Source organism: Syngnathoides biaculeatus, chromosome 8 (genome assembly GCF_019802595.1).
Source record: "Syngnathoides biaculeatus isolate LvHL_M chromosome 8, ASM1980259v1, whole genome shotgun sequence".
Taxonomy (NCBI): Eukaryota; Metazoa; Chordata; class Actinopteri; order Syngnathiformes; family Syngnathidae; genus Syngnathoides; species Syngnathoides biaculeatus.
The window spans coordinates 32,354,494-32,364,121 of NC_084647.1; the positions used below are offsets into that span (position 1 = coordinate 32,354,494).

Consider the following 9,628-nt stretch of genomic DNA (forward strand, 5'->3'; position numbering starts at 1 on the left):
ATATGTTTGTGAATGAGAGGGGTGGAGGTAGTTGAGTGAGGGAGAAGAGCTCGTGAAGGTGGATGACTTCAAATACTTGAGGTCAACAATCCAGAGCGATGGTGAGTGTGATAAGGAAGTAAAGAAATGGGTTCAAGCAGGTTTGAACAGCTGGCGGAAGGTGTCTGGTGTGTTATGTGACAGAAAAGTCTCTGCTAGAATGAAGGGCAAAGTTTGTAAAACAGCGATGAGACCGGCCCTGATGTACAGATTAGAGACAGTGGCACTGAAGAGATAACAGGAAGCAGAAATAAAAATGTTGAGCTTCTCTCTAGGAGTGAGCAGGTTGGATATGATTCAAAATGAGCTCATTAAAGGGACAACCAACGTTAGATGTTTTGGAGACAAGGTTCGAGAGAGCAGACTTCGATGGTTTGCATGTGTCCACAGGTGAGAGAGGGAGTATAATGGTAGAAAGGTGCTGAGGATAGAGCTGCCACCCAAGTGAGTGCGAGGAAGACAAAAGAGAAGGTTGCTGTGATTTTGAAGACATGAGGTCACTTGGTGTAAGAGAGGAAGATGCAGGAGATAGGCTTAGCTGGAAAAAGATGACCCGTTGTGGCGGGACAAGCCGAAAGGAAAAGAAAGAAGACAAATATAATATATACAGTATAATAAATTTGTTATATAAACATTAATTATAAAAGATTTACTGTATTATATTACTGTATAGTTACCATTGATCACTCTGAGCCTTGTGCTGCAGGCGCTGTGTGTGTACCAGAATGTTTAATCAACATTACAGCATTTATATTTTGCATACTTGAGACAAAAATTACAACACTACAAGTGTTTAGTTATAAACATCCATCCATTTTCTTTTCCACTTATCCTCACATGGGTCACGGGAGTGCTGAAGCCTATCCCAGCTGTCAACGGGCAGGAGATAGGGTACACCCTGGACTGGTTGTCATCCAATCGCAGGACACACAGAGACAAACAGTCACACTCAGAATCACACCTACGGGCAATTTAAAGTGTCCAATTAATGTTGCATGTTTTTGGGATGTGGCAGGAAACCAGAGTGGTCGGAGAAAACCGCAGGCACGGGGAGAACAAACAAACTCCACACAGGTGGGGCTGGGATCGAACCCGGGTCCTCAGAACTGTGAGGCCAACGTTTTACCAGCTGCCCCACCGTGCCGCCCTAGTTAAAGAATAACAATAAAATAATGTTTTTATTGCAGTACACAAAATGACCATCAACGCAGATGTGGAGCGCGTAAAGTTCCGGATGTACAGTTGTGACATCACCTCCATCGCATTGTTGTGACACCACTTCCGTTTCGGCGTTATGACGTGCGGAGAATGCGGGATATATGTCATCTCCAGCCCATTCTGGACCCATATCTATGAATCCTCTTTTATTTATTTCCTTACGGCGCTCCAAAACATAACAAAAAGCAAACGTCATACACAAAGCAAATGTGACAAACAAAGCAAAAGCACTGTAATGTGCCTCTATGTTGCATCATATTTTTCAAGCAAAACAAGAGAGCAAATGTGAGATAGCTTTATGTACCATTAATTCTTCTTTTTCTTTCGACTTGTCCCGTTAGGGGTCGCCAGAGCATGTCATCTTTTTCCATTTAAGCCGATCTCGTGCATCCTCCTCTCTAACCCTGACTGTCCTCATGTCCTCCCTCACAACATCCATCAACCTTTTCTTTGGTCTTCCTCTCGCTCTTTTGCCTGGCAGCTCCATCCTCAGCATCCTTCTACCAATATACTCACTCTGTCGCCTCTGAACATGTCCAAACCATCGAAGTCTGCTCTCTCTCACCTTGTCTCCAAAACATCCAACTTTGGCTGTCCCTCTAAGGAGGTCATTTCTAATCCTATCCAACCTGTTAACACCAAGTGATAACCTCAGCATCTTCATTTCTGCTACCTCCAGTTCTGCTTCCTGTTGTTTCTTCAGAGCCACCATCTCTAATCCGTACATCATGGCCGGCCTCACCACTGGTTTATGTACCATTAATTCATTTAATCAAACACACTGTACAAAGAAATAACCCCATCAATACAATGTTGCTAAACTCGACAGCCCGTACCATATTGTAAAATGTTTGAGGGCGTAGGACTTTTGACATTTTTCAAACCAACTTTTGCTTTCTGAAAAGCCTCATCCTCGAGGCCTCCACTCCCTGAGAAGGGTTGCGTCAGGAAGGGCATCCGGCGTAAAAATTGTGCCAAACATATGTGCGTTCATCTGAGATGACACGCTGTGGCGACCCCGAAAGGGACAAGCCGAAAGAAACTTACTTACTTTTATTAAGTTATTGAAGCAGTTTTATGTGTGTTTACCACATCATTCTTTATGTAGCGCAGCGCTGATTCATTCATATCATAAAAGCGTTAACTTCTGCCATCTTTGATCATATCAAAAAGGTTTACTTTTTTGCCAATCATCATTATATTCCTCTTCCTCACCATTGGGCCATTTTTCTGCAACCCGCTTTCCACAAACAAACGCAGCTCCCATTTCGAACAATCCTCTCATTTCGCATCTTCCCCTTCTACTTGGGTGCATCGGGGAAAGCTTTAAATTCAGCACAGCAATTTGGCAGGATTGTCAACCTTGTCACCTTGTATCCATGCGACTTCCTGTAATATAGTATATGCTGTATGCCGATCTGTTTTTTTTGGGGGCGGGGGGTGGAAAAAAAACATGTGATGCACTGAAGTTGCAATAAGTGAAGTACGAAGTCAAGAGGTATTACTGTATTTCATTTCATTACTGTGCAGATGAGTCTTGACTCTACTGCGCTCATCCATTGCTCGAGTACTTCGATCAGTGGTATCACACTCATTCTAGCTCAGGGGCCACATGGAGGAAGATCTATTACCAATAGGGCTAGAGTGGTAAATCAAGTTATATACTTTATAACTTGAAAAAAAAAACTTCATGATCGTTTTCTTGGTTTTAATACAATCCCAAGTCATACAAACCCAACCTGGTATTGATCATAAAACATTTCAAGTTTTTTATTTTTAATTCTGAGGGAAAACAACACACAATGCCTCAGTTATTCACTGAAGTATATCACAGAACACAGAACTATGTCTATGTGTCATTGCTCAAGCAGAAATATGTACAAAAATAACATAATCACGTTCCCTAAACAAGTGAAAGAAGAGCATATACTGTCAAAATACTGCATAACAATTTAGCTGCGCCCTAGCAGCTGTTGAAGTTATTCAGGTGCTCTGTAGCATCATCCACAAATGCCAGGTCCTGCATCCATTCTGTGGAATGAAATTTTATCACTGGTTTGCCCTTTTCTTCCATGAACTTCTCAATTTATTCTCATAAAAAAAAAAAAAAAGCACACCGTAAAAATACCCTACCATAGAAGCTGTGATAAATAGCGTGGGCAGTACACCCAGACTGCACTTTCGACCGACTTAATCTGTCCCTGTATAAAGGGTTTGCTTGCTGAACACAATTGTTATTGCACCATCCAGTATATGCGATAAGAACAGTAGGTGCTTTTATTGAAAAATTGCAGCTCATTTTGTGTCCACGTCAATCCCATAGTTTTACACTTTACAAATTCATCTCGCAGGCCAGATCAAACAAGTGTGCGGGCCGGATCCGGCCCATGGGCCATATATTTGACTCCACAGTCTTAGATGATATTAAGGGCTGGATGTTTTTTTTTTTTTGGTTTTTGTTTTTTAATTCAAAGAAAGAAATACCAATGTTACAGTGTTTGGTGGCACTTCTTTGTCCCCACCTGGTGATCTGGGTCCCACAATATCAAAAGTCCATCATCAACAACCTTGGTGTTAAAATGGACCCAGATCTTAGGTTTAACAGACAAATTAAAGTTGTGGTTAAATCTATTTTTTCCAGTTAAGACAGGTAACAAAAATGAAACCAGTCCTTCAGAAAAAGAAATTTTAAATATTAATCAAATGTCTTTGCGACCATTCTGGCTTTCTGCAATGCACTGGTTATGGGGGTTACTGAGTCCTCCGTTGCTCATCTGCAACTGGTTCAAAATCCCGTGGCTCATCTTTTAACTGGCACAATTGCTTGTTCATTTTTGGATTCATTTTGAAATTATTTTATTTCCTTCTAAAGCCTTGAATGTCCTTGCCCCATCATACCATACCTCTCTGAGCAATTGCAACCCTACATTTCCAGCTGCTCTCTCAGGTCAGCTGACCAGCTGCTCCTGACAGAGCCCAGAGCCAGGTTGAACGAGCTTTTGCTTTTCACTGGGCTTCTGAAAGAAGCAAGAAATTACATCCAACCACAAATAAATTAAGTCTGTTGGAGAATGTGATTAAACAACGGTAGTTTCACATCTACTGTAAATCTAGAAATAACTATTTTATTGAGTTTATTTTTTTGTAAACACAACAACAAAACTAAGAATTCTACTACAGGATTAAAAATCTAATTTCATTTGTAGATGTTCTAAAGTACATTCTAGTTTATAAATCATTATAGAAACATTAAAATAATTTTGCTTGATTAATTTTAGTTTAAGTACCAATGCTTAGGGGAGGTATGGCATATAACTTATAATGGATGATCTAATCATTTTGCAAAGCACTGTTATAATAGTGACTTTCACATTCCATTATTGACATGACATTTAGTATTAGCTTTTGTTCACAAGCTTATGTAATACTGTGCAAGAGAAATGTATGACTTTCATCTGCCTTTCTCTGAAGTCAATTATATTCCTCTATCAGTTCAAAATTTGTTTTTTCACTTACGGTTAAATTGAATGTTTGAACTTCTGAAAATCATCCATCCACCCATTCATTTTCTTACTCGCTTATCCTCACGAGGTTCACAGGAAGTGCTGGAGCCTATTCTAGCTGTCAACGGGCAGGAGGCGGGGTACACCCTGAAATGGTTGTCAGCCAATCACAGGCCACATAGAAACAGACAACTATCACACTCGCAATCACACCTTTGGGCAATTTAGGCTCTCCAATTAATTAATGTTGCATGTTCTTCAGATGTGGAAGGAAACCAGAGTGCCCGGTGAAAACCCACGCAGGTATGGGGAGAACATGCAAACTCCACACAGGCGGGTACAGGATTGAACCCGGGACCTCAGAACTGTGAGGCCAACGGGTTCCAGCTGACCCACCGTTCCACAGCAACTGGTCTATGAATCACTAAATTGTTTAGGTCCTGAATAAATGAAAGAAATGCTTATGGAATACAAACCCAGTTGAGCTATGAGATTAACGGCTTCTGGTCAAATAGTGGAGCGTCCAAATACAAAGCAGACAAGGTGAAGCACCATTTAGCTACTCTGCTGTACACAAATGAATAAGGTGCCACAAGATGTGACATCATCCCCGAGTATGAATGTTTTTAAATTGAGGTTAAAAACTTTTTTTTCTCATGCCTTTTAGAGTATTTCGTCTTTTCAATATTTCTTGCTATGTATACTGTTTTAGTTGTATTTTCAGTTTTAATTTTTTATTTATTCTTCCCACTGTTTTTTCTTGAATTTCTTCGGATCATGACATGATGCATTGGTTCTTGAGATTTTGTAGCCTACTTTATGCTCTCTGACAGATTGTATTTAAAGTGTATGGAATGTCTTTAGTGCAACTTTTTGCTAGTATTATACAGTCTTTTTAAATGCAGAATTCGAATCTGAAAAAAATTATTGCACATTGCTGGATTTGCTGAAAAACGATGAAAACGACGTGGAAACGGTTGAGTAGGAATGTCATGATTCAACAAGCATGATGGGTAATCAGGTTTGGGTGTGGCTTGTGAAATTGAACTCACCTGTCCCAAATTTGTGATTAGTCACGGTGACTGTGATTTTTTCACAGAGGGTCAGAAAGATTTTGATGTATTTTGTGCCTTAATAAATGTAATTGTCATTTTAAAACTGCATTTTGTATTTCCTTGGGTTGTCTCTGAGTTATATTAAAATTGGTTTGATGCTTTGAAATCTTTGTGTGTGATGGAAAAACAGAAATCAGGAAGAGACCACAAGTATTTGAGGTCGTCCACCCTCGCTATCTCTTCTCCCTGGAGTTTCACTCTTCCTCCTCCGGTCCTCACATTCATGCACATATGTTCTGTTTTACTTCGGCTAATCTTCATTCCTCTCCTTTACATTGCCTTTGTTCTTAAAAATGGGGACGAGGACACTTTTCCACCATTCTTCTGGCATCTTCTCTCCTGCTAGTATTCTATTTCAGAGTACTGTAATGTATGTCTGATAAATTAAAAATAAAGTGTTTATTGTACTGAATGGAAAAATAGATAATAATGTATAGTAATGGTACATTCATATATATATATATATATATATATATATATATATATATATATATATATATGAATGTACCATTCCATTCAAAATATATAAACAAACACAAACAAAAATGAAGACACAAAGACACAAAAAGTATCAAACAAATGAAGGCTTTTCCTGACACATTGTCCTCGATTGCCCGAACTCGAGATTTGCATTTAAAATGAAAGCTGGCTAACTTTTGATGAGCTGAGCTGATGTCGTCTCTCTGATATTATCTGCCCCAGCTTGCTGAAAATCCTCTCTGATGGGACAGAATACAGAGGGTCTTCTTCAGAAAATGTTGGCGAGACAACACCTTTACTTTGCCACCAGGGGGTTTAAAGATTGTATTATAAGTGGCTCCTTCACAAAAGCACACACTTCCAGCTTTGCATCTGCCTCTAGATTTTGACAGGCGCTTATAAGCGCTGAGACCTGCCATTCAAATACGTCCAAACTTCACTCTCCTGGATGTTACTAGGTGGGTGTGCTGCTGCTCCCACTTCTCCTTCAGCCTGCTGGTAGGTGAGGTTCACCTGTGCAGCAGGATTGCTGAGATGCTGATTCGTCCTCTCTGCATCCTCATCTCTGCCGAAGGCCTTCCTTTTGAACCTGTGTTCCATTGGTGCAGCAGAGAGCAAACTATATGCCTCTTCTTTGTTCTTTGTTCTTGTTAGTGTGTTTGTTCTTCTTCTCAGGACTCAACATGAAGGTTGTACCAGTGCGGCATTAACTGACGCAGAAAAATTCCTTGTAATGTTACATACTTGGCCATTAAATCTGATTCTGATTCTGATGTAATTCAATTTTATGGAATCTCTGTGTACAAAAGGTGTCCACCATGAGTTTCACAGGCTCCATCAGCTTTGCATCTCTTTTGATGTTGGCAATGATTTTCTGCAACCCTCTTGCCAGAAGAACCGCCTTTGACACAAGTAACATATCTGAGGCAAAGAAAAACAAAGTTTATCCCAGGTAGCAGCAACAACAACAACAATCATAAATAGTAATTGTAAATTTCCAAACCACTTATCCTCACTAGGGTCGCAGCCTATCCCAACTATTTTCGGCTACACCCTGAACTTGGCAATGGCAGAGCACATGTAAACAAACAACCATATTCATATCTATGGACACCTACAGAGTCTTCAGTCAACATACCATGTATGTTTTTGGGATGAGGGAGGAAGTCAGAGAAAATCACGCAAACACGGGGAGAAGACGCAAACTCCACACAGACGTGGTCAGATTTAAACCTGGGACCTCAAAACTGTGAACTAGATGTGCTACCCAGTCGCCCACCGTGCTGCCTTATTGCAGATCTATTTCAGAGAATTTATTACTAAGAGTAATGATACAATTACCATATTTTCTGCATTATAAGGTGCACTTAAAAGCATTTAATTTTCTCAAAAAGTGACAGTGCGCTTAATAATCTGGTGTCCCTTATGTGTGCAATAGATTCCAAAATCTGTAAAACTGCCATGGGGATGTACTACGTACATTACGTACTGTTGACTCAGGGATGCCTCCGGGAGGTAAACTACTGGTATGCAGCAAAGCAACATTTTGGGGTATCAGTGTAAATGATAGTAGAGCTGAGGTGAAAAACCTCAACATCGATTAATCCATAGTTCAGAAGTGTAGAAATCAAGAAGAATTAACTGTGCTAATTTAAGAAGATTAAACAGCGTTTCTACGGGAACAAATCGAGGTGGCCACAGTTAGAAGACCAAATTGAAGAATGGATTACAGTATTGAACAACGAACAGCCAGGAGAAGCATCTCAACTGTCTCCATGCAACTGAAGGCATTAACGATCGCACAGGACATGAAGATCGAACACGTTGAAGGTGGTCCATCTCAGTGCTTTGGTTGAATGAAATATTCACATTCATATCCACGCAAGAACTATCGTGGCGCAGAAAAAAAAGATTCGTTCAAAAATAATGTGATTGTATATATAATATCCATCCATCCGTCCATTTTCTTAACCTCTGGGAGTGCTGGAGTCTATCCCAGCTATCAATGGGTAGGAGGTAGGGTTCACCCTGAACTGGTTGCCAGCCAATCACAGGGCACATGAAGACAGACAACAGTTGCACTCACAATCACACCTGGGGGAAAATTAGCGTGTCCAATTCATATTGCATGTTGTTGGGAAGTGGGAGGAAGCCGGAGTGCCTGGAGAAAACCCACACAGGCACGGGGAGAACATGCAAACTCCACAGAGGTAGGGCTGGGATTGAACCCGGGTCTTCAGAACTGGGAGGCCAACGCTTTCCCATCTGATCCTCCGTGCTGCCTATATTTGAATGGTAGATTGAAATTCAATTAAATTCCGTTTTGTGTCAGTTACTGTTTTTTGTAAACCGAATATTTTAGCGTCTTATAATGTGGTGCGCCTTGTGTATGTGCTAAATACAGAAATGGACATTGTAATTGAGACTGCGCTTTATAATCCAGTGCGCCTTATGGTGCTGAAAATATACTAGTTGAATTTTTTTTTCTTAAGGTGACACTGAAAAAAGCCTTAACATTTTTTTTACAATACAAATAATCAAATAATATATTCTACATTCCTCTCACCACAAACCTCGGTGGTGACTCCCTCAATTGGCTTCAACTTTCAGGCCTGTTTTATTTCCTATGGTTCTTCTGGCTGGATGGAAAATAATAGATTTGTGAGTACTATATTTGTCACTACTGCATCGATGTTTTGAAGAAAACTCCACAGCAAGTTAAATGTTGAGCTTCATCTTGCTTCACCCGAACTTCAGACATGCCTAAGTGCTTTTCGTTGGGTCACAGTTTTTCTGTGGCAACTGCGCTGTTATGCAAACATTCAACAATTGCCTTAACCTTTGCCACTGTTCTTTTTACTGCAGTGATAACACTATTTACTATTTGGTTGAAGATGTGGGCAAACTAGAAAAGGGGAGGTCAACCTTCTCTGAATTGCTTCCACCATATTGGAAACATTGGCAGATAGAAAGGCAATCTCGTCTGAGTTGTCCACTCAACAAGCTGCTCTGAGAGGTTGTCTGGTATGTGTCTCTTGCTCATTGCAAAGCAGTCCACCTGGACATTATGGTGCCCCGAAAGTGCAAATTGCACATCCGGGCTACGATAGGACATTGACCAACTCTGACATAAATTAAGTGGGCGTCCTAAATGTCCATCGGTTTGTGACAACACACACAGCCTGGGCTCCCTTCAGCCTTGCTGCAATCTTTTCAAATCGTCTCCTGAGTAAATTGCGGATTATTGTTTTTCGGATCATTTTCTTGCTTGGT

The 9,628-nt window shown here is 40.5% G+C and overlaps 1 long non-coding RNA gene across 1 annotated transcript; it reads right to left on the minus strand.

Moving 5' to 3' along the window:
* Window positions 1-3,124: 3,124 nt before the first annotated feature.
* LOC133505066 (uncharacterized) lies at window positions 3,125-4,878 on the minus strand. Its single transcript, XR_009796143.1, has 3 exons — window positions 4,774-4,878; window positions 4,161-4,274; window positions 3,125-3,288 (listed from the first exon to the last, which is right to left on the minus strand). It is a non-coding gene; the product is annotated as an uncharacterized LOC133505066 (long non-coding RNA).
* Between the last annotated feature and the right edge of the window lie 4,750 nt (window positions 4,879-9,628).